The sequence below is a fragment of the Nicotiana tomentosiformis genome, chromosome 5 (assembly GCF_000390325.3).
Source record: "Nicotiana tomentosiformis chromosome 5, ASM39032v3, whole genome shotgun sequence".
NCBI classification, from domain to species: domain Eukaryota; kingdom Viridiplantae; phylum Streptophyta; class Magnoliopsida; order Solanales; family Solanaceae; genus Nicotiana; species Nicotiana tomentosiformis.
Window position 1 is genome coordinate 12914647 of NC_090816.1, and position 21159 is coordinate 12935805.

The following is a 21159-nucleotide window of genomic DNA, read 5'->3' on the forward strand; positions in this document are numbered from 1 at the left end:
GAGAAGGTAAAATTGTAGTACTTACAATTTTTGCTCTCATTTTCACCACTGACCTATTTTTTGTTTTTATATATTTGTTGAAATTTTGTATACATGGTGTATATTTATTGTTGGTTATCAACTTTTCTACATCTTTCTGCAAATTGTAGATTTGTCGTACATTATTTGAAATAATTTTGTTAGGGAATGTACTATATGGTTTAGTTGGTTTTATTGGTTATTTTTTGCTCTATTTGTAGATGTTAGTTTTATTTTTTGTAAACAAATTATATATATCATGTGTAGTTGTTAGTTTCTACTTTCTTGCTCTAAACATAAATTTGTAAGTGCATTTGTAGCTTCAATGTAGTTCAGTTGTTATATATGTTTACTAATTTTGTAACTTATTTGTATGCAATGTATTAATGTCTTTCTGGCTGTAGCTAAAATATAGTAAAATTGTTATTATTTTATTTTTTGGTCTTAAACATGTTTTATTAACTTATTATTTCTTTTGTTGCAGAATCAGACATTTTCTGCACCACATGATTTTGATTATGGCATCAGTAGGTTTCAGACATTGTTCGACCATGTTGTTCTGTCACGACCCGAAATTTTCACCTTCGGGGCCGCGATGGCGCCTAACATTTCACTTGCAGGGCAAGCTAATGTTAGAATATAATTAGCCATTTTAACACAATTTTAAATTTATTAATAAGAAAGAAAACAAATGTGTAAATAAAGCCTGAAATAAAGTGAATAATCCATAATAGACGCGATATCTAAATACCATCCCAGAATTTGGAGTCACAAGTGTATGAGCTTCTAGAATAATACAAACAAAGGTCTAAATAAAGTTCAAGCTATTTGAAATATAATACACAGCTGAGAGAAGATAGAAAGGGACTTCAGAACTGCGAACGTTGTGCAGTTATACCTCAAGTCTCCACTGGTAGCTGTATCCGGGCAAATCTATAGTACGCCGTTGGGATCAACTCCGAAATCTGCACAAGAAGTGCAGAGCGTAGTATCAGTACAACCGATCCCATGTATTGGTAAATATAGAGCCTAACCTCGACGAAGTAGTGACGAGGCTAAGGCAGGTCACTTACATTAACCTGTATTATTATTATTATTATTATTATTATTATTAATAATAATAATAATAATAATAATAATAATAATAATAATAATAATAATAATAATAATAATAATAATAATAACAACAACAACAACAATAATAGAAATAAATCAGGTAACTCATTTTAACAGTTGATGTCAACTCTGCAGTCATAACCAATTATTATTTCAATCAATTTCTGTTGCGGCGTGCAACCCACCCCAACAATATAATTCCTCAATAAATTTCCGTTACGGCGTGCAACCCGCTCCAACAATATAAACTTAAATAAATTTATTGCGGCATGCAATCCGATCCCCCAATATAAACTTTAAAATAACTCTGTTGCGGCGTGCAACCCGATCCCCCAATATATTTATTTTTATTTTCGTTGCGGCGTACAACCCGATCCCCCATATATATTAACAACTCTTAAATATAATAAAAATACTCCAATAAATACCATGTTCAATGAGAAATTATTAAGCATCAAGGCATACAATAATTATAATTCATTTATGAAATAAACAATGACAAGTAGCAATTAATTGTGAAAATCAGGGAGAAAATAGGCAATATAATATTTAATATGCGAAATGTCAAGTAGCAATTAAGACACATAAATCAAATAAGCATGTGACAATTATTACATAATTTCAATAATTAATATTTGACAAGGAATAGGAGAGAAATAATTATTATAATAATTAATTTGTATCTTAAAACAATTTAAATAATTAATTGACAAAGTATAGGCACTTGTCACCTTGCCTATACATCGTTGCACATGAAATTCACATAGCAAATAATTCAAGGGTTCTATTCCCTCAAGTTAAGGTTAACCACGATACTTACCTCGCTTCGCAACCAAATTCAAGTTTTCAATACACCCTTGCCTCGCGAATTAGTGTCTGAAATCTTCAAATCTAGTCATAAACAATTCAATATATTCAATACAAATCATAGGAATTAATTCCATATGAATTTACTAATTTTTCCGGATTAAAATCCGAAATTTATTTCAAAAATCAACAGTGAGACCCATGTCTCGAATCCCTGAAAAACTCACAAAATTCGAACACTCGTTCAGATACGAGTTCATCCATATAAAAATTATCGAATTCCGACATCAGATTGGCTTTCAAATCTTCATTTAACATTTTTGGATGATTTTATAAAAATCTGATTTTTCTTCCATAAATTCACGGATTCATGATGTAAATGAGTATGGAATCACATAATATAATCAATATAGGATAAGGAACACTTACCCCAATGTTTTCCCGTGAAAATCGCCCAAAATACCCGAGCTCAAAATCGAAAATGGTAGAAAATGGGACGAAATCCTATTTCCAGAACTTAAGTTTTGTTGTCCAGATATTTAATCATCGCGATCGCGAGAATTCGTTCGTGATTGCGTAGAACTATTTCTTCCCAGGTCCATTTTACTATTCGCGATCGAGGGAATGGCTTCGCGATCGCGAAGCACAATTCGCACAGGCTGCCAATTTGCACTACGCGAACGAGACATCCCATACGCGATCTACACCTAACGGTCTCTCACCAACCGGAATATAAGCAAGGCTGCTCATACTCACAACCTTTCTACTCAAAGCATCAACTGCCACATTAGCCTTTCCGAGGAGATACAAAATGGTGATATCATAGTCTTTCAATAACTCCAACCATCTTCTCTGCCTCAAATTAAGATCTTTTTGTTTGAACAGATACTAAAGGCTATGATGATCAGTAAATACCTCACACGAGACACCGTAGAGGTAATGCCTCCAAATCTTCAGCGCATGATAATGGCTGTCAATTCTAAGTCATGAACAGGATAATTCTTCTCGTGAAATTTCAATTGTCACGACATGTATGCAATCACCCTGCCATCTTGCATTAATACTGTACCAAGCCCAATGTGAGATGCATCACAATATACTATATAAGATCCTGAACCTATGGGTAATACCAATACTGGTGTCGTAGTCAGAGCAGTCTTGAGCTTCTGAAAGCTCATCTCACACTCGTCTAACCATCTGAATGGGGCACCTTTCTGGGTCAGTCTGGTCAATGAGCTTGTTATAGATGAAAACCCTTCCACGAACCGACGATAATAACCTACCAAACCTAGGAAACTCCGGATCTCTATAACTGAAGTAGGTCTAGGCCAATTTTGAACAGCCTCAATCTTCTTAGGATCCACCTTTATGCCTTCTACCGATACAACATGCCCCAAAAAGGCAACTGAGTTTAACCAAAACTCGTATTTTGAAAATTTAGCATATAACTGATTATTCTTCAAAGTCTGAAGCACACTCCGAAGATGCTGCTCATGCTCTTCTCAATTGCTGGAGTATATCAAGATATCATCAATGAATACAACCACAAAAGAATCGAAATAGGGATTTGTAACGACCCGATCGGTCGTTTTGAGCTATAGTGCATCGTTCGGCAGTTTGAGGCCATGAGCAACTTCACTTCAGGTATTATGACTGGTACGGATGGTCGGAATTGAAATTTCGGAAGTTCAGAGTTGATTTGAAAAGAAATTTCTTATTTCGGAAGCTTTAAGTTGGAAGAATTTACTAAGGTTGGATTTTTGAGTAAATGATCTCGGAATCAGGATTTGAAGGTTCCAATAGGTTCGTATGATGAATTCGGACTTGGGCGTATATCCGGATCGGGTTTTAGATGACCCGAGAGCGTTTCGGCGCCTATTGTGGAAGTTGGCATTTTGGAAGAATTTCATAAATTTGGGTTGAAGTGCATTTCAATGTTATTCATGTCCGTTTGGTATTCTGAGTTTGAGAGTAGCTCTGTATGGTGATTTTGGTATTGGGAGCGCGTCCGGAAGTGGATTCGGAGGTCCGTAGATCATTTTGGAGTCATTTGGCTAAAGCTAGAAATTTGAAGGTTTTTGAAAAGTTTGACCGGAAGTGGACTTTTGATATCGGGGTCAGAATCCGATTCCGGAAGTTGGAGTAGGTCCGTAATGTCAAATGTGACTTATGTGCAAAATTTGAGGTCAATCAGGCGTGATTTGATAGGTTTCGGTATCGAATGTAGAAGTTTGAAATTCTAAAGTTCGTTAAGCTTGGAATGGGGTGCGGTTCATGAATTCGACATTGTTTGATATGATGTGAAGGCTCTACTAGGTTTGTAATGTGTTTTGGGACGTGTTGGTATAATTGGTTGAGGTCCCGAGGGCCTCGGGTGAATTCCGGATGGTTAACAGATCGAGTTTGGACTTGGAAGAAAAGATGAGGCAGCTGATATCTAGTGTGATCGCTCCTGCGCAATAAGGGCCGCAGGTGCGGTTTGGGCGAAGCTGGGCAGTGACTACAGGTACGAAGGGTTGTCCGCACCTGCGAGGTCGCAGATGCGAAGGTGCGTCGCAGGTGCGAGAGTGAGAGAAGAATCTGGGAGCGCAGGTGCGAGGGTATGTCCGCACCTGCGAAGGCGGAGACGCGAAAGGAAATGCGCAAGTGCGGAGTCAAGCTAGGTAGAGGGAATGCGCAGGTGCAACGTTATGACCGCACCTGCGATACCGCAGATGCAACGAAGAGGTCGCAGGTGCGGAAGTCGGGACTGGGCAGTGTCTCTTCTAAAGCGAGGGTTTGGCCTTATCTCATTTCATTTTCGCCCATGGGAGCCAATTTTGGAGCACATTGGAGTGCCATCTTCATCAATCATAATGGGGTAAGTGCTTTCTTCACAATTTCGAGTTAAATACATGAGTTTATATGTATTTGAACATAGCAATTAGTATAAATTATGGAATTTTTGGTACAAAACCTAGAATTTGGTATTTTGGATTTTGACGACGAATTTGGGCATGGAATTGGAAATAAATCATATATTTGAGTTCATAAGGTTATGAGTAATGATTATCTTCGAAAATTTTCGGAACCTGGGCATGTGGGACTCCAACACCCCCTTTCATCTTCTTTCATCGTCTTCGACTCCAACATCCCACCTCTCTATGTTTTTCTAGTTTCCTTGAATCTAAGAATGAAAGAGCACCAGATTTTGTGTTTCTAGTACATATTGTTGATATTATGGCATCAATGCATACCCCGTTTTTGTTCCGGTCATTCAGCTCAGTGCCTTTCTCTACAAGGCTCTTCTTGTTACCGATATGGCCTTTTGCCTTTTTGATCGTGCTTAGTATGTGGCTGAAGTCCAAGGTTCTTTTGATCAGCTCTTACAACATACGAGGGAGACGGAACCAAAGTTGGGTTGTGCCCAGGGCTGGTTTTCAGTATTTCTTGCCCTTTGCTGCAGAAGGCATAAATAATCTCATTGAAGAAGCTATTCTTAGGGCTGATAGACTCGGCGTCAAGGTCATCAGCCTCGCTGCTTTAAACAAGAATGAAGCTCTAAATGGCGGTGGAACACTCTTTGTCAACAAGCATCCAAATCTCAACGTCCGAGTAGTCCATGGGAACACCTTAACAGCTGCTGTGATCTTAAATGAGATTCCTCGAGATGTGAATGAGGTCTTTTTAACAGGTGCTACTTCTAAGCTTGGCAGAGTCAGGGTTCTGATGCTAACTCAGTCCACTGAGAGGTTTATGAAAATATAAAGAGAAGCTCCTGCTGATTGCCAGAAGTTTTTGGTTCAAGTGTCGAAGTACCAAGGGGCTAAACAGTGTAAGACATGGATACTCGGCAAATGGGCTAATCCTCGAGAGCAGAGCTGGGCTCCATCTGGAACTCATTTTTATCAGTTTGTGGTTCTTCCTGTCATTCCCTTTCGCAGAGACTGTACCTATGGCAAATTAGCAGCAATGAGACTTCCAAAAGATGTCACTGGCTTAGGAACTTGTGAGTATACAATGGGAAAAGGCGTAGTTCATGCTTGTCACGCGGGTGGGCTAGTGCATCTTCTTGAAGGTTAGACACACCACGAGGTTGGAGCCATCGACGTTGATCAGATTGATGTTGTGTGGGAGGCTGCATTGAAGCATGGTTTGAAACCCTTGTATAATTCAAGATAGTGAAATAAGGGTGGCATGTGGACCGGGTCCGGTCCTAAGTGGGCTTATAATGAGTATTGTTATAAATTGGATTATAATGAGTATTAGAGTATATATTTATGTATTTACTCATTTATTGACTAGTTTTGGAGCGTTGGACATCGATTTGAGTTGTTTGAAGGGCTCGGGAGCCGGTTATGGAACTTCGGAGCGAGGTAAGTCTCATTTCTAACCTTGTAAGAAGGAATTAACCCCATAGGTGAATTAAATAAATGTTTGTACCTAATTATGGGGGCTACGTACGTACGAAGTGACGAGAGTCCGTACGTAGCTACTATATTATGCTATTGTGCGGGTAGTTTAGGAATCGTATCATACTATACTTGGAATATTTGTGCCCTTACTTGCTAATATAATCACTTAGTCATGATAGGAATTGATAAAAGAATTGTATAAGGTTAAATTCACTTACTTGAAGGTTTGTATGAGATACTTGACTGTAAATGAGAAACTTGTATTTTCTTGAAAATAATTGTTATTTGTAGATCGGGCCGAGCGCCTCAGTAGTAAATAGATGCATATATGGTTCACGTGATTCGACCCTCTGGCAGTGCACAATTTAAATATTTGTTGGATCGGGCCGTACGACCTCGGCATGATTTGCGCATGCTTGTATTGCTTGCTTTGAAATTTATAAATAATGATATTGCCTCCTCGGCCTGAGTTAAATGGTTAATTAATGGGAGATAGATTTGGAGATTTCTTAATTATGAAAGAACTGCTTACTTACTTCAAAATATTGAGCTTGCAGCCGTTCATATAATCCATACTTAATTATATCAGTGATATCTCATTTATAGCCCATAGTAAGTGTCGAAGTCGACCCCTCATCACTACTTCTTCGGGGTTAGGCGGGATACTTACTGGATACGCGTCGATTTACGTACTCATACTACACTTGCTGCACATTTTTGTGCAGGTATATATATATGTTTAGCAGCCTTGTGGGCGCATAGGCGCGATTATGGCGGGGACTTAGGTGAGCTGCACTCTATACGACACACCGCAGCCAACAGAGTCTCCTTCAGAGTATTGTATTTTCTTTCGTGTCCAAGTTGTAATCCGGACAGTTATTGTATTTTATTTTAAATTTCTAGAAAAGGCTCATGCACTTGTGACACCGAGTTCTGGGATGATTATGGGATGTTCAATATTGAAATTGGAAAACATTATTATTATTCTATAAATTCATCGTTTACTAGATAAATTAAAGTAAATTTACGATTTCAAAAATATTAAAATGATAATTTAATTAACTATTTAGTGTTGTCTTGCTTGACAGTGGTGTCCGGAGCCATCAAAACCTTTAACGGATTTGGGTCGTGACAACATGGTATCAGAGCACTAGGTTCACTTAGGTCTCACGAGTCATGAGCGAGTCTAGTACAGTCTTACAGATCGGTACGGAGACGTCTGTACTTATCTTCGAGAGGCTACATGGCTATTAGGAGCACTTCCCTTTCTTGATTCCTCATCGTTCGATTCGATTCCTCTGAGGCTTATGCCTTCATTTCCTTCCTATTCAATCTTACGCAACGCGAAGCGCTAATTATAAATTGGAATCGAGGAATTTTAATGGCACTATTGATGTAGATCATGATGTTTCTCCCGTAGTATTCGATTGGGGCTAACGTCGTCGCCTTGTAGAAGGATGTTTTTTCATCTCAGCTCAATAGCTGTATTTGTGATGGTTTTGGGTTTATGCGCCAATTGGTGTGACGATTCATGCGTTGCTATCGCACGTGTTTGTGTAATGGAAGGATGCTTATCTATGCGTCAAAGCCGTAAATGACTTGGAAGGAGGTTTACTCAGTGCATGATTCAGAGATCCAGTATTTTATTTCTGGCGAAGGGAAGGCAATCGGACTAGGAATGTTTAGATTTGGGTTGATGGAACAACGATTTCGTATTTTCGAGCGTGGTGGAATTTTCATCAATAATGTGGTGTCGTCACCCTTGATTGAATATGTTAAGTTCGCCGGTGTTATGGTCTTCATCAATTTGCCTTCAGGCCAGGGTATTGTGCAATAGTGCCGGGGAAGCGGCTGTCAGAGATCGCAGTGTGCGGTGGTTCAGGATTGAATCGGTGTTCCGGGTGTTGAGGGCTCAAGGAAGATGATCTTCGGGGAGGTTTAAAGTTGGTGGCGATCTATTGGTTCAAGTGCTACAGAGATAGATATTGATTTAATGCAACAACTGGGCAGCGAAGGATGAGGAAGGACATGCGGGAGGTGTCTCGCAATGGTTAAACTTCTAGAAGGCCAAGTGTGAGAAACAAGAGTCGAGTAGTTTCTTAAAGGAGAGGGTTTGACCAAAGTGGGAGAGTGGCAATGTAGCATATAGGTTACAGGGTAGGATAGATACAGATCTTGAGGAAAGTTTGGAGTGATTGGGATTCATGGTGGATATTGACTAGGTCTACGGGCGTAATTTGGAATATCGGCTGCTATATTGAGGAAGATTAGGTGTGACAGGAGGGGGTAGCTTAATATGAAAAAGGATACAACATGACTTTGGATTGGAATATATTGTCGCATGTTTAGTTGATTCCAATGGGGAGTGAACGGGCTGGTACAGCTGGTGAATGAGCTCGGACTCAGGATGGTCTACTGATTTTGTAGTAATTATACCCAGTGTAGCGATGTTGGAATATGTTGGCATGTAATTTCCACAGGTGGGTTATCTCCTATGAGCAGGTTAGCGGTTGCGTGGTGTTGACGAAGCTTCTACGAAGAATTCTACTGGCTATCCGGTAAGAGATTGAATATGTAAATGTGGTTGGTGGTTCAGAATGTTCATTAAAGGTTAATAGAAGGATTTCGAGGAATTTGGCGGGTTGATTGTGCTGGATCATGTCGATGAATGAAGAATATTGGTGGGTTCCAGGTTTATGCAAGAGTAGCTTCAAGCTAAGTGGGAGAGTCCCACTGCCTACAGTTGGATTGCATGGTCGTCTATTTGTAAGATTTTTGGGGTATCGGCATATTGATGGGTTGTTACGACTAAGGAAAGAGAACATTAGTGGTAATTTGAGCAAGCGATTTGAGGAATGTGTGTTATAGTTGTCCTTATCGATTCATGCTCAGGCTTTGGGTAGACGCAGGATTTATGCTTCGTGTAGAGGCGAGTTACGAGGAAGATGATTTAGCTGGGTGCTTATTGAGAGAGTGTTCATGTGCTAGATGAGCCTTAGAGTTGATTATATTCGGGACCAGGTCAGAATGGGTGACTCTCAATAAAGGTCCTAGTGGATTCAAAAGTTAAAGTGCGGTGCCTAAGGATTTTGAGCTTGTAGTATGGTTAAGTATCGAGCTTTTGCAGCAGATTATGAAAGGGGCTTGGAGTGTTCTACGTTATCTTCGGGTTGCGGTATAGCATTGGAGGAATGGAAGAAAATAACTTCGGATTCATAGAGGGATTTTCCAAAATAGGTGCACCAGTTGAAGATGAGAACATGCGCACAAGGATGGTATAAGATGGTTCGTGGGATTTGAGACAGCGTGGTCTCGTGAAATAAGGTCACTCGGGAGGAGTGCGGAATTAGGTTCGTGATGTAATGATTGGAGCTATTATTATTTCTAAGGCAAGTTAAGAATAAATTGGGAAAGGACGGGTCGACTAACAATAGTTGAATTGGCATGATGGTGGCAATGATCAGTTCTTTCAGTGTATTGAGTTATGCATGTGATTTGTTGCGGTACGTGTGAGGCTTGACGACCACCGTAATTAATTTTATTTGGAGGAATTCAAGTATTATGGCATGTTATGTGTAGATGGATTCCGGAAGAGTTATGGTGGTTAGACCACTACTTGAGGTTGGTATTTTCTACGGATATGAGAATTCAATCACGTGTTGCACTGGTTCTCTTGAAGTGAGTTAAGTAGAAGGTTTCTATATGATGAAGTGTTTACCCTATTAGTGGTTCAGGAGTTATGATGAAATTCTTGTACTCTTGCGCATTGGCGTGATTTAGTGCATTAAGTAGCATGGGATTCGAAAGTTGAGGATTCGAGATTGCGGTTTGGTGTTCACAAGGATGTCATGAGCTCGGATGAGCAGGAAAAAGTATTTAGATGTTTAAAGTAAGATGGTATTGTTTTCGGTGTCACCTAAGGTCGATGTCATGTGTAAGACGCCTTGTGTATTGATTTGTGGATTCTTGATTTGCTTTACAGCTTTAGTGCGGTCGGTGGTATGGATGTGCAGACTTGTTACCTGGTGCGGAAAGTCGTGGGAGGGTATCCCACGGGAAAATGGTATAAGTATGACGTGTAGTCACTTGATTGAGTGAATATTGAAACCAAGTATGAAGATTGTGGCAATATCGCTAATTCGAGAATTTATTCCTGGAGGGCGCTCGGTTCATTTGGTTATGGGCTGTGGAAGTTTGCCTCTTGTTATGATGGTTGTTCTTGTGTGTTATGGGAAAAAGGGTTATTATGGATCCTTGAAAGGTTATTAGCCTAGTACGGTGCGATCAGAATTGTGAGGTCTGTGGATGGATTTAAATATGAATATGGGCTCTATATCAGGTCGGATGTGTTCATTTCAGCCTAGCGCTCCTTATGGAGGAGTATTCGGACGTTGGATGCCGTTTCGTTGTCGGCTATTTCATGTAATACTATATTGTGCTATGTGAGTTGTGAAACGACTTGGTAAATTTCTTATGTGTTGAGGTTTCGCATAGCGATGGTGTTATGTGATCAGGATGGCTCTCGAGATTCAAATCATATATCACACCTTAGTTGTGCTTGAGTTTTGTAGCGTATGGCGCTATCTGTCTCCCCAGGGATGGTATTATGCACTTAGCGTGCTTGTGGCCGATATTCGGGTATTTTGTAGTAATGAGCATTCTAGCTCGGTAAGTATCTCTTTATGTAGAGTTTATGTGTGGATCGGGTGGCATGCTTCCACGGGTATGTTGTTTGGATCGAGTTGCACGTCGCAATAGTGTGATGTTAAGTACAGTCCCCTATATCTACTTTCGTGTGTTTTGTTTTCCATTTTCTGAGGAAGGTTTGTAACACCTTTTCAGTTGTCTAGTTAGTTATGTGGGTTGAGTAGTTCTTTCCAGAGTTCGCTTTCCTTATGTATCATCATTCGAATTGGTAGCTTGTTGGCACATTTTGATCGTGTCTGAGGTGTCTTATTGCTTGAGCAGCTTGTATTGGGGTGAGACAAGATTATTGGAATCCTGGATCAGTGCGATCGGATTATATAAAGTATAGTAAAGAGCAAATACCATTATTTGGCTCATAATCGGGTGATGATTCTAGTCAAAGGGAGAGATTCAATAATTTGTTGACTCTGCAGTTGGTTATGAATTTCTACACATCTCTCCCGTCGTGGCAGTATTGCAATAGTTGGAACCAGACTTATATATGACATGAGGTGCATGGTGAGCATCAGATTCGGGGAATGTCGGCTATTATGATCAGAGAATGTTATTATGGTCATGTGAATGTTGCGGTGCATGGTGTGAATTCGGCAAAGGTATGCAGTCATGTTCTGGTACATCGTGTGGGGATTGATACGGTGTTCGTATGCTGGAAGCAGGCCTGGCAGAGAATTTCGGATGTTAGGAACTTGTCTCTAAGGCTTATTTGCCTAGATAAAAGAAAATATCTTCAGATTTGATCGAGCTAATATGCTCAACTGAATTGTGGTAGCATGTGTAGGTGCACGAGGTATGAAACAGTGATTTCGGACAACCCCATAGCAGTTCTTAGCACGTTCGAGGATGACCCGACCGGTCATTTTGAGCTCTAGCACATCGTTCAGCAGTTTGAGGTCATGAGCAACTTCACTTCAGGTATTATGACTAGTACGCGTGGTCGAAATTGAAATTTTGGACGTTCAGAGTTGATTTGAAAAGAAAATTCTCATTTCGGAAGCTTTAAGTTGGAAGAACTGACTAAGGTTGGATTTTTGAGTAAACGATCTCGGAATCGGGATTTGAAGGTTCCAACCGGTTCGTATGATGAATTTGGACTTGGGCGTATGTCCGGATCGGGTTTTGGATGACCCGGAAGCGTTTCAGCGTCTATTGTGGAAGTTGGCATTTTGGAAGAATTTCATAAATTTGGGTTGAAGTGCATTTCAATGTTATCCATGTCTGTTTGGGATTCCAAGTCTGGGAATAGCTCCGTATGGTGATTCTGGTATTGGGAGCGCGTTCGGAAGTGGATTCGGAGGTCTGTAGGTCATTCTGGAGTCATTTGGCTAAAGCTAGAAATTTGAAGGTTTTTGAGAAGTTTGACCGGAAGTGAACTTTTTGATATCGGGGTCGGAATCCAATTCTGGAAGTTGGAGTAGGTCTGTAATGTCAAATGTGACTTATGTGCAGAATTTGAGGTCAATCGGACGTGATTTGATAGGTTTTGGCATTGAATGTAGAAGTTTGAAATTCTAAAATTCATTAAGCTTGGAATGGTGTGCGATTCATGAATTCGACGTTGTTTGATGTGATTTGAAGGATCGACTAAGTTCGTAATGTGTTTTGGGTCGTGTTGATATAATTGGTTTAGGTCCCGAGGGCCTCGGGTGGATTCCGGATGGTTAACAGATCTAGTTTGGACTTGGAAGAAAAGATGAGGCAGCTGATATCTGGTGTGATCGCACCTACGCAATAAGGGCCGCAGGTGCAGTCTGGGCGAAGCTGGGCAGTGACCGCAGGTGCGAAGGGATGTCCGCACCTGCGAGGTCGCAGATGCGTAGGTGCGTCGCAGGTGCGAGAGTGAGAGAAGAATCTGGAAGCGCAGGTGCGAGGGTATGTCCGCACCTGCGAAGGCGCAGATGCAGAAGGAAAGGCGCAGGTGCGGAGTCGATCTAGGCAGAGGGAATGCGCAGGTGTGAGGTTATGGCCGCACCTGCGAAACCGCAGATGCGACGAAGAGGCCGCAGGTGCGGAAGTCGGGGCTGGGCAATGTCTCCTTTAAAGCGAGGGTTTGGCTCTATCTCATTTCATTTTCGCCCATGGGAGCCTATTTTGGAGCACATTGGAGTGCCATCTTCATCAATCATAATGGGGTAAGTGCTTTCTTCACAATTTTGAGTTAAATACATGAGTTTATATGGATTTGAACATGGAAATTAGTATAAATTGTGGGGTTTTTGGTAGAAAACCTAGAATTCGGTATTTTGGATTTTGACCACGAATTTGGGCATGGAATTGGTAATAAATCATATATTTGAGTTCATAAGGTTATGGGTAATGATTATCTTCAAAAATTTTCGGAACCCGGGCACGTGGGCTCGAGGGTTGTTTTTATCGACTTTTCGAACAGAGTTGGGAATTGTTATAAATTGGATTATAATGAGTATTAGAGTATATATTTATGGATTTGCTCATTTATTGACTAGTTTTGGAGCGTTGGGCATCGATTTGAGTTGTTTGAAGGGCTCAAAAGCCGGTTATGGAACTTCGGAGCGAGGTAAGTCTCCTTTCTAACCTTGTAAGAGGGAATTAATCCCATGATGAATTAAATAAATGTTTGTACCTAATTCTGGGAGCTACGTACGTACGAGGTGACGAGAGTCCGTACGTAGCTACTATTATGCTATTTTTCGGGTAGTTTAGGAATCGCATCATGCTATACTTGGAATATTTGTGCCCTTACTTGCTAATATAATCACTTAGTCATGATAGGAATTGATAAAAGAATTGTATAAGGTTAAATTCACTTACTTGAAGGTTTGTATGAGATACTTGACTGTAAATGAGAAACTTGTATTTTCTTGAAAATAATTGTTATTTGTGGATCGGGCCGAGCGCCTCGGTAGTAAATAGATGCATCTATGGTTCATGTCATTCGACCCTCTGGCAATGCACAGTTTAAATATTTGTTGGATCGGGCCGTACGACTTCGGCATAATTTGCGCATGCTTGTATTGCTTGCCTTGAAATTTATAAATAATGATATTGCCTCCTCGGCCTGAGTTAAATGGTTAAATAATGGGAGATAGATTTGGAGATATTTTAATTATGAAAAAACTGCTTACTTACTTCAAAATATTGAGCTTGCAACCGTTCATATAATCCATACTTAATTATATCAATGATATCCCATTTATAGCCCATAGTAAGTGTCGAAGTCGACCCCTTGTCACTACTTCGGGGTTAGGCGAGATACTTACTAGGTACGCCTCGATTTACGTACTCATACTATACTTGCTGTATATTTTTGTGCAGGTACACATATGTTTAGCGGCCTTGGGGGCGCAGAGGCGCGATTATGGCGGGGACTTAGGTGAGCTGCATTTTATACAACGCACCGCAGCCAGTAGAGTCTCCTTCAAAGTATTGTATTTTCTTTCCTGTCCAAGTTGTATTCCGGACAGTTATTGTATTTTATTTTAAATTTCTAGAAAAGGCTCATGCACTTGTGACACCGGGTTCTGGGATGATTATGGGATGTTTAGTATTGAAATTGGAAAACATTGTTATTATTCTGTAAATTCATCATTTACTAGATAAATTGAAGTAAATTTACGATTTCAAAAATATTAAAATGAGAATTTAATTAACTTTTTAGTGTTGGCTTGCCTGACAATGGTGTTCGGCGCCATCACGATCTTTAAAGGATTTTGGGTCGCGACAGGCTTGAACACTCGATTCATCAAATCCATAAATGTTGCTGGGGCATTTGTCAGCCCAAATGACATCACTAGGAATTCGTAATGCCCATACCGAGTCCGAAAAGCTATCTTAGGCACATCAGATGCCCTAATCTATAACTGATGGTAACCATACCTCAAGTCGATCTTTGAAAACACCTTGGTACCCTAAAGCTGATCGAATAAGTCGTCAATTCTTGGCAGTGGATACTTGTTCTTGATAGTAGCCTTGTTCAACTGCCGATAATATATACACATTCGCATTGAACCATCTTTCTTCTTTACAAATAATACCGGTGAAACCCTAGGGCGAGACACTGGTCTATTGAATCCCTGATCAAGTAAGTCTTGTAACTGCTCCTTCAATTCTTTCAACTCCGGTGGGGCCATACGGTATGGTGGAATAGAAATGGGCTGAGTGCCCGGAGCTAAATCAATACAGAAGTCAATATCTCTGTCGGGTGGCATCCCCGGCAAATCTGTAAGAAATACTTCTGGAAATTCACGAACAACTGGTACTTAGTCCATAGAAGGAACATCCACACTGGGATCGCGAATATAAGCCAAATAGGCTAGACACCCTTTATCGACCATACGCCGAGCCTTCATATAAGAAATAACCCTACTGGTAGAATGACCAGGAATTCCTTTCCACTCTAACTGAGGCAACCCCTGCATTGCTAGGGTCACCATCTTGGCATGACAATCCAATATAGCATGATAAGGTGACAGCCAATCCATACCCAAGATGACATCAAAATCTACCATATCAAGAAGTAGAAGTCCGACCTAGTCTCAAGACTACCAATAGTAATCACACACGAACGATATACATCGTCTACTACAACAGAGTCTCCAACCGATATAGATATACACACAGAAGCACTTAGAGAATCACGAGGCACAACCAAATACGAAGCAAAATAGGAGGACACATAGGAATAAGTCGATACTGGATCAAAAGAACTGAAGCATCTCTATGGAAAACTGGAATAATACCTGTGATCACGACATCAGATGACTCGGCCTCAGTCCTAGCTGGAAAAGCATAAAATCGGGGCTGGGCCCCACTACTCTGAACTGCGTCTTTAGGACGGTCTCTAACTGGCTGGTCTCCACCTCTAACGATCTGACCTCCACCTCTAATGGCCTAACCTCCACCTCTAGCTGCCTGACCCCTACCTTTAGCTGGCTGAGCAGGCAGTGAAGCAACCGGTGCTGGTATGATGGAAAGAGAATCCTGCCAAGATCTATTACTCGATAACCTAGGGCAATACCTCCTGATATGGCCAATTTTCCCACACTTATAACACCCATCCTGATGCCGTGGCTGCGGAAGCTGAAGCTGACCCGAACATGCCGAATAACCGATGTAGTGACTCTGGAGTGGTGCTGCACTGATAGGAGCTGAATGTGCACTAAATGCTGGCTGCCCAGAGTAAGGCATAATAGGACCGTGACTCCCTGAAGCACCGGGAGATACCTAAAGTAGTGAATGAAACGGTCTGGGAGGATGACCCCTACCAAAATTACCCCTGTCTCCAGACGAGGCACCACTGAACCCACCGAACTGACGAGGCCTCTTATCAGACCTCTGCCCTCTCTCCTTTGCAAGAACCATCTCGATCCTCCTCGCGATATTAGCAGCCACGTGAAAGGAAATCTCAGTTCCGGTCTCCTTGGCCATCTGAAGCCTGATATGGTGAGTGAGTCCCTCAATAAACCTCCCCACTCTCTCTCCCTCAGTAGGTAGTACAAGGAGAGCATGACGGGCTAAATCCACAAAACGGGATTCATTCTGAGTAACAGTCATACTGCACTACTGTAGACGCTCAAATTGCCTGCGGTAATCCTCTCTCAATGTGATAGGGAGGAACTTCTATAGAAATAGCCATGAAAACTGCTCCCAGGTCAATGCAGGCGATCCAACTGGTCTAGTCAATGTATAATCTCTCCACCACCTCTTGGCAGAACCCGTCATCTGAAATACAGCAAAATCGACCCCATTGGTCTCAACTATACCCATGTTCCGTAGCCTCATGGCAGCGGTCAAGATAATCCTGTGGGTCCTCAGAAGGTGTACCGCTGAAGTGAACTGGAAAGAGCTTGGTAAACTTATCCAGTCTCAATAAGGCCTCAAAAGATATGGCGGGCCTACCACCGGCCTGTGCCGCAATAACTGGCTGAACTACCCCAACTGGCGGGGCTGCTGGAACCTGATTCTTGGGATCTATCTGCTCCGGAGCAGGAGTAGTAGGAGTTTTTGCTCCTCCCCCAGCTTGTGAGACGGCTGGTGCCACTGAAAATGTACCATTCTGGGCCACGCCCTCCATAAGACTTACCAAACGGACTAGAGCGTCCTGAAGTACTGGAGTAGCTATGAATCCTTCCGGGACCTGAACTGGTCCAACTGGTCCAGTCTGAACTGGAACCTCCTCCTGAAGATCCACCTGAGGTTCTACAACAGGTGCGGCTGCTCGAGCTCCAGACTGAGCTCTACCTCTGCCTCGGCCTCTAGCTCGACTTCGGCCTCAACCTCTACCCTTGGCCATAGTTGCCACCGGGGCTCTGGTCCCTGTCCGTTGGTAGATGTATTACGTGTTCTCGCCATCTACGAGAGAATAAGAATAGAATGGTTCAATTATCGATGATAGAATAAAATCGCACGACAGGATAAGAAAGAAGTGATATTGTTCCTAAACTTCATAGCCTCTGAAAGATAAGTACAGACGTCTCCGTGCCGATCCTTCAGATTCTACTAAGTTAGCTCGTGACTCGTGAGACCTATGTAACCTAGTGCTCTAATACCAACTTGTCACGACCCGAAATTCCCATCTTCGGGACCGTGATGTCGCCTAACATTTCACTTGCTAGGCAAGCTAACGTTAAATTATAATTAGCCATTTTAACATAATTTTAAATTAATTAATAACAAAGAAAACAAATGCGGAAATAAAGTCTGAAATAAAGTGAATAATCCATAAAAGACGCGATATCTAAATACCATCCCAGAATTTGGAGTCACAAGTGCACGAGTGTATAGAATAATACAAATAAAGGCCTGAATAAAGTTCAAGCTGTTTTAAATATAATACACAGCTGAGATAAGATAGAAGGGGACTTCAGAACTGCGAACGCTGTGCAGTTATACCTCAAGTCTCCACTGGTAGCTGTATCCGGACAAATCTACAGTACGCCGCTGGGACCAACTCCAAAATCTGCACAAGAAGTGCAGAGTGTAGTATCGGCACAACCGACCCCATGTACTGGTAAGTGCAGAGCCTAACCTCGATGAAGTAGTGACGAGGCTAAGGCAGGTCACTTACATTAACCTGTACACAATAATAATAATAATAATAACAACAATAATTGAAATAAATTAGGTAACTCATTTTAACAGTTGAAGTCAACTCGGCAGTCATCACTAATTATTATTTCAATCAACTTCCGTTGCGGCGTGCAACTCGCCCCAACAATATAATTCCTCAATAAATTTCCTTCGCGGTGTGCAACCCGCTCCAACAATATAAACTTTAAATAAATCTATTGCGGCGTGCAATCCGATCCCCCAATATAAACTTTAAAATAACTCTGTTGCGGCATGCAACCCAATCCCCCAATATATTTATTTTTATTTCCGTTGCAGCGTACAACCTGATCCCCCCCATATATTATAACAACTCTTAAATGTAATAAAAATACTCCGATAAATACCACGTTCAATGAGAAACTATTAAGCATCAAGGCATACAATAATTATAATTTATTAATAAAGCAAACAATGACAAGTAGCAATTAATTATGGAAATCAGGATGAAAATAGGCAGTATAATATTTAATTTGCTAAATGTCAAGTAGCAATTAAGATACATAAATAAAATATGCATGTTACAATTATTACATGATTCAAGAATTAATATTTGATAAGGAATAGGAGAGAAACAATTATTATAAAAATTAATTTGTGTCTTAAAACAATTTAATATGTTTAAATAATTAAGCAAACAATTAAATTGACAAAGTATAGGCACTCGTCACCTTGCCTATACATCGTTGCACATGAAATTCATATAGCAAATAATTTAAGGGTTTTATTCCCTCAAGTCAAGGTTAACCATGACACTTACCTCGCTTCGCAACCAAATTCAAGTTTCCAATACACCCTTGCCTCGCGAATTAATGTCTGATATCCTCAAATATAGTCATAAACAATTCAATATATTCAATATAAATCGTAGGAATTAATTCCATATGAATTTACTAATTTTTCCGGATTAAAATCCGAAATATATTTCAAAACTAAACAATGGGACCCACATCTCTAATCCCAAAAAACTCACAAAATCCGAACACCCGTTCAGATACGAGTTCATCCATACAAAAATTATCGAATTCCGAAATCGGATTGGCTTTCAAATCTTCATTTTACATTTTTGGAAGATTTTATAAAAATCTGATTTTTCTTCCATAAATTCACGGATTCATGATGTAAATGAGTATGGAATCACGGAATATAATCAATATAGGATAAGGAACACTTACCCCAATGTTTTCCCGTAACAATCGCCCAAAAATCGTCTTACCTGAGCTCAAAATCGAAAATGGTAGAAAATGGGACGAAACCCCATTTCCAGAACATAAGTTCTGTTGTCCAGATTTTTACGCAACGCAATCGTGAGAATTCATTCGCGACCGCGGGAATGGCTTCGCGATCGTGAAGCACAATTTGCACAGGCTGCCAATTTGTACTACGCGAATGTGACATCCCATACGCAAACGCGAAGCATAACCCCGTAGACCTTCGCGATCGCGGACCGCTTCATTCAAACGCGAAGAACAAATTTGAGTGCCCCAACTTGTGCCTCATTTCCTCTTCGCGGACGTGATCAACTCTACGCGTTCATGATGTAGTGGGAGCTAACCTTCCACGATCGCGTGCCTATCTTAGCGAACGCGTAGGGTAAAAATCACGGCTCACAATTTCTTTTTCGCGATCGCAAAGCACCAAGCACCAGATGACAGCTGAAGCTCAAAAACCAGATTTGTTTTCCAAAGTTCAAAATGTCCGTAGGCTATCCGAAACTCACCCGAGCCCTCGGGGCTCTAAACCGTACATGCACACAAGTCCAAAAATATCATACGAACTTGCTCTCATGATCAAAACACCAAAATAATGCCTAAAACTATGAATCAGACACCAAATCAAATGAAATTCTTAAGAAAGTTTAGAATTTCTATTTTAACAACCGGACGCCCGAATCACGTAAAACCAGCTTCGTTTCTCACCAAATTTGGCAAACAAGTCATAAATATAGTAATGGAGCTATACCGGGTTCCGAAACCAAAATAGGGATCCGGTATCAACAAAGTCAAACATTAGTCAAATCTCTTAAGTCATTAAACCTTTAAACTTAAAAATTTCGACAACATGCGATAACTCGAGCTAGGGACCTCCGAATTAAATTCTGGGCATACGCCCAAGTCCCAAATCACAATACGGACCTACCAGAAATACTGATCGAAGTCTGTTTACTCAAAATATTGACCAAAGTCAACTTAGTTGAGTTTTAAAGCTCTATTTCTTATTTTAATCAATTTTTCATATAAAAACTTTCCAAAAAATTATACGGACTGCGCATACAAGTCGAGAAATGATGAATAGTGCTTTTCAAGGTCTTAGAACATAGAAATAATTATTAAATTTAAATATGACATTTTAGGTCATCACATGTTCTTGCCCAAATCAATGTGTTGTTGTCTGAAAATGGGTTAAAGTTGTTTAAGAAGACATGTTTTGGGCACTTTCTTTGCATGCCCAAAATATGTATCCAAAATTAGGCAATTCAACTTCTCATGAAGTATGAATTGAACGCATCCGATTCTTATTTTTTTACACAAGAGATAAAGGGTGAGAGGCTGAATTTTGGGTTGAGGGAGTTTGCCCTTATCACTGGCCTTATATATTTTACAAAAGTAACGTACTTTGGTTACACAATTTAGTATGACAGTAAAACAATGAGGAGCTAGTTTTCGAACAAGGAAAAAGTTGAGAAGCCGTACTTGAAACAAATTGTAACCATCTGTAGTTGGGTGAATAATGAGGATGCAGTCAAGCTGTGTATTCTCTATCTAATAGAATTCTTCCTGTCCTTCTGAGAAAGATAATGGGTTGATAGACCACTTTAGGTTCTATTTGGTAGACTCGGGGCAGTATGAGAATTTCGCATGGGGTATCAAAGCTTATACGCTATTGCTTCAGTCAGTTAGGCATAAGCTGAACCCTTCTGTGCATTTTTATCTTATATGAGTGTTACTCTACAGTCAACACTGATATAGGTACAAGGGTTGGTAATTCGATCCCCCGCATACTTAACTGGATAGCTAGTAAAGACAAGATATGG

The 21159-nt window shown here is 40.6% G+C and overlaps 1 pseudogene; it reads left to right on the plus strand.

Moving 5' to 3' along the window:
- The first annotated feature begins 5115 nt into the window (after window positions 1-5115).
- On the plus strand, window positions 5116-6110 carry LOC104097869 (very-long-chain aldehyde decarbonylase GL1-1-like; annotated as a pseudogene).
- Window positions 6111-21159: the final 15049 nt, after the last annotated feature.